A 5,102-nucleotide genomic window follows, 5' to 3' on the forward strand; every position below is an offset into this window, starting at 1 on the left:
GAATTCTGGCCTCAAGTGATCAGCCTGCCTCGGCCAACATGGCGAAATCCCCTCTCTACTTAAAAATAACAAAATAATTAGCCAGGCGTAGTGTCACATGCCGGTAGTCCTATCTACTCAGGAGGCTGAGGCACTAGAATCCTTTGAACCTGGAAGGTAGAGGTTGCAGTGAGCCGAAACCACACTGCTCCACTCCAGACTAGGTGAGAGACACTGTCTCAACACACACACACACACACACACACACACACACACACGAGTGATGGGGAAGCATGCACTTGTAACTTTGTAACTCTAAGATAATCAGGTAGTAATTAGACGAGTTAGACTCTCATGGGTAACATGACTCCTTTTATAAATAGTCTGCCATCATGCAAAAAGAAAAAAAAAATCCCATCATACGGCTAGTGATTTTTGTGGTTTGTTGAGACAGGGTCTCAATCTACCACCCAGGCTGGAGTGCAGTGTTGCATTCACAGCTCACTGCAGCCTCGACCTCCTGGGCTCCATCGATCCTCCCACCTCAGCCTCCTGAGTAGTTGGGACCACAGGTGCATCCCAGCATGCCTGGCTACTTTTGTATTTTTTGTAGAGTCAGGGTCTCCCTATGTTGCCTAGGCTGGTCTCTAACTCCTGGTCTCAAGGGATACTCTTGCCCTAGCCCTGCAAAGTGCTGAGATTACAGGTGTGAGCCACTGTATCCGCCCGCATTTCCTTATTGTCTCTTTAAACTGCTTAAAATCAAAAAAGCCACAGGAATCGAGTATGTGAGCTCTCAGAAAGGAATGTGTATAAAATATGGCTTTGTTTCTAAATTATCTAACTGAATTTGGTTATTGCTGCACCTAATAATCTTCTATTAAGAAAACTAGGATACGGGAGAAAGAACACTGGCCTGGGAGATAAAACTCCTGAGCTCTACTATGAGCACCTCTACCCACAAAGCCGGTGACCTGGTCAAGTCGTCCACCTGCTAAGGCCCAGCCTCTTCCCCTAGCAACTGAGACAGCAAGAGAGATCCCTGCAGACTGTTCCTGCATTACTACCATTCTCCAGGGCAGATCTAAGGGGGGAATCAGCAGACACTTAAATGAGAGAACAGAGGTGCTGACAGACGTTTAGAGGCGGTCGAAATCTGGAGCACGGAGAGGAGGAGGAAGGGCTATTAGGGGTTAGTAGGGAGGGGAGACGACGTCCGCAGCTGAGGCTGGGGACACCCTCCACGTCCCCGTAAGCCTCGTCCTCCCAGATCTTCCCATGCAGCGCCTGTTCGGTGCAGCCGGACCCTGCCCTCAAACCGAAACACACGTCTCTCCTGCAAACGATCGGGACCCTCCCCCTGCCCCACACTCTAAGGTCCCCAACGCACGGTGACTTTACCCAGGCCCTTCTCGCTCCAGGCCCGAAAACCCAAGACCTACCCGCCTGGGGCTCCGCAGCCTCTGCCCCACGGCTCCCGAGAGGCCGGGGCGGGCCTGCTGTCGCGCGTCTGCTCGCGAGGTTCCCTCTTCTCCACCTCACCAAGGCTGTTCTGCTCCCGACGGGCCCGGGCCGGGCCTAGGAGCAAATCCAGGCGGGTGTCCTTCCCGCGGCCCAGATCCGCCTCCCTGGGGCTCACCGTACAACAGCGGCCTGGGCCAGGCCGCCGAGGACACACACGGGCCAGGCCCGGCTCCTGCCGCCCCTTCGCCTCCGCCACCTCCGCCACCTCCCGCCAGGCCCCTGTGGCCCCAGCGCCGCCGACTCCGGGGCTCACGCTCCGGGATCCCCGCTCGAGCCTCCCTCGGGCCCGCGCGAACCCTGCCCCGCACAGCTCCGCGCCCGCCTAGGTGCTGGCCCTGGCGGTCAGCGTCCAGCCCCGCAAGCTCCGCGATTCCCGTCCACTGGAGGCCAAAGCCTGGGAACCAGAGCAAGCGGTGACCTGAGGACGCACAGGAAGCGAGGGCAGTGTGGCGGCGGCGCGCATGCGCGAACCTGCACACAGAGAACAGTGCACACGCACAGGAGTGCACCGGAAGTCCGCCTCTCAGGGCCCGCCGCTGGTCGCAGGACGAGTACCGGACTCTATTTCCCGTGAGCCTACGCGCTCCTCAAGTTTAGGGGCTGTTTTAAATGTCTCTACCTCGCCTAAAGGTTAAGAAGCTCTAGGCTATGAGCTTTGGAATCCCTGAACTCTGGACTGAATTTCGCATTTGTCTTTACTCCCTTTTAGAGTCAAGTTCAGGGCTGCCTGACTGGGTCCTGGAGCCCAAGGCCTCTGGGTTAGAACCGAGTTTCCCATAACGAGAAGGAAAGGAAAGGGAGTATCATGGTCACTCCGCTGAAATGCTAAGAGAAGTTTCACTCAAATACTAGGACAGGATAAATGCCCAGCGATGCTTTCCAAGGAAGAAAAAGAAAATAGAATTTGTGGCCGGGCGCGGTGGCTCACGCCTGTAATCTCAGCACTTTGGAGGCTAAGGAGGGCGGATCGCGAGGTGAAGAGATAGACACCAGCCTGGCCAATATGGTGAAACCCCGTCTCTACTAAAAATACAAAAATTAGCTGGGCATGGTGTCGCGTGCCTGTAATCCCAGCTACTCGGGGAGGCTGAGGCAGAAGAATCGCTTGAACCCGGGAGGCGGAGGTTGCAGTGAACCGAGATCACGCCACTGCACTCCAGCCTGGTGATGGAGCGAGACAACGTAGCTTTTCTAGATCACACAGCGAATGCCTAAAAACTGTAGAGAAATCAGGAAATACACACACAAATCGAACGAAGAAAAGAGATGCCTGTGATCTTACCTTCCCCAGGAAGATTATGTTTAGGGTTAGGTTATGTTGACCAAAAAGGGTCAAAGTGTGTAAAGAGTTTTATTCTGGGCCTGTTTGAATGACCATGGCTGGTGACACAGCCTCAGGGGGTCCGGAGAACGTGAGCCCAAAGTGGTTGGGTTACAGCTTGGTTTTATACATCTCAGGGAGACAGCAGTTACAGGCAAAGACATCAATCAATACATGGGAGGTATACATTGGGTCAGCCAGGAAAAGGTTTCAGGTCACTAGTAGATTCAAAGATTGGCACTTGGTTCAGAGTTAAGCATTGGCTGAACAGCTGGAAGACTACATAAAGAAATGGGTCATTGCAGTGGCTCATACCTGTAATCCCAGCATTTTGGGAGGGGGAGCTGGGAGGATCCCTTGAGGCCACGAGTTCAAGGACAGCCTGGGCAACAGAGCAAGACCCCCACCTCTACAAAAAAAAAATTATCCAGGTGTGGTGGTGCCTTCCTGTAGTCCCAGCTAGTCAGGAGGCTGAGATGGGAGGATCTCTTGAGCCTGGGAAGTTGAGGCTACAGTGAGCCATGATTGTGCCACTGCACTCCAGCTTGGGCAACAAAGAAGAAAAGAAAGAAAGAGAGAGAGAAACAGAGGAAGGAAGGAAGGAAGGAAGGAAGGAAGGAAGAGAAAAGAAGGAGGAAAAGAAAAGAGAAAAGAAAAGCTTGAGTTAAGATAATGAGGATTGTGGAAACCAAGGTTCTTGTTATGTAGGTGAAGCCTCAGAACAGGCTTCAGAGAGAATAGATGATAAATATCTCTTATTGGATCTTAAAAGGTGTCAGACTCTGCAGAAGAGACCTGAAGTCTTTTCTGTAAGGGAAGGAGATTCTCTACAGAATGCAAATTTCCCCCAAAGAGATGGCTTTGCAGGACTATCTTAAAGTGTGTCAAAGAAAATATATTACAGGGTAAAATACTATGATTTCCTTCAGGGACTGCTATCTGTCATGTGGTGCTATATCAGAGTCTGTTGGAGTTGGGTATCTTACTGATACAAACAGCCTGTTTTGTCAGTCTTATGACCTGTATTCTAATACTAATGTTGGTCAGCTGTGCCTAAACTCTGACGGGAGGAGAGTATGACAAGGTATGTCTGACCCTCTCCTTCCCGTCATGACCTGAATTAGTTTTTCATGTTTATTTTGGATCCTGTTGGCGAACAGCGGAGTCCGGTCAGTCAGTTGGGGTTAGAATTTTATTTTTGGTTTACAATTAAAATGTCAATTTTCAAAAATGGGATCATAAGGACAATGATTCATCACAATTTTTTGGTGAAATCTAACAGTGTTCTTGCCCAGTCGTTTCATAAAAACTGGTAAGGAAAAGACTAAAAATAAATTCTTCTGAGGCCAGGCACAGTGGCTTACACCTGTAATCCCAGCACTTTGGGAGGCCGAGGCGGGCGGATCATGAGGTCAGGAGATCAAGAGCATCCTGGCCAACATGGTGAAACCCCGTCTCTACTAAAACACAAAAAATTAGCTGGGTGTGTTGGTGTGCCCCTGTAGTCCCAGCTACTTGGGAGGCTGAGGCAGGGGAATCACTTGAACCCGAGAGGCGGAGATTGCAGTGAGCCAAGATCACACCACTACACTCCAGCCTGGTGACAGAGCTAGACTCCATCAATCAATCAATCAATCAATCAATTCTTCTGTTAACCTAGAATATTCTCTCCACAAATTCAGAAAATAAAGAAAACAATTTTATTATTGAATAAACATTAAACCAGACTGTGATGCCCATCACAGGTGATCCATTAATGAGATGCAAAGAGAAATAAAGCCTCCTTTTTTTTTTGATACAGAGTCTGACTCTGTTGCCCAGGCTGGAGTACAGTGGTACAATCTCAGCTCACTGCGACCTCTGCCTCCCCCGTTAAAGTGATTCTCCTGCCTCAGCCTCCCAAGTAACTGGGAATACAGGCGCGTGCCACACACCTGGCTAATTTTTTGTATTTTTAGTAGAGACAGGGTCTTGTCATGCTAGCTAGGATGGCCTCGAAATGCTGACCTTGTAATTCGCCCGCCTAGGCCTCCCAAAGTGCTGGAATTATAGGCGTGAGCCATGGCGCCTGGCCAAAGCCTCCTTTTTATATAGCCCGGCAGATACAATCCATTGCATACGTGCTCTCAAGATAAACAGTAACTCATCCTCATGTAAAAGGACTTGCTATGCAATTTTTTTTTTTTTTTTTTTGAGACAGGGTCTCATTCTGTCATCCAGGCTGGAGTGTAGTGGTGTGATCTTGGCTCATTGTAACATCCATCTCCTGGGTTCAAGT

At 50.3% G+C, this 5,102-nt stretch overlaps 1 long non-coding RNA gene across 1 annotated transcript in view; it reads right to left on the reverse strand.

Annotated features, from left to right (window-relative positions):
- The window catches only part of LOC105543734, a 9,204-nt gene extending 7,256 nt beyond the window's left edge, over positions 1 to 1,948 (reverse strand). The window contains exon 1 of the long non-coding RNA XR_001006666.1: positions 1,452 to 1,948. This is a non-coding gene — a long non-coding RNA (uncharacterized LOC105543734). The remainder of the gene's footprint in view (positions 1 to 1,451) is intronic.
- Positions 1,949 to 5,102: the final 3,154 nt, after the last annotated feature.

Source organism: Mandrillus leucophaeus, unplaced genomic scaffold, assembly GCF_000951045.1.
Source record: "Mandrillus leucophaeus isolate KB7577 unplaced genomic scaffold, Mleu.le_1.0 Scaffold29, whole genome shotgun sequence".
NCBI classification, from domain to species: Eukaryota; Metazoa; Chordata; class Mammalia; order Primates; family Cercopithecidae; genus Mandrillus; species Mandrillus leucophaeus.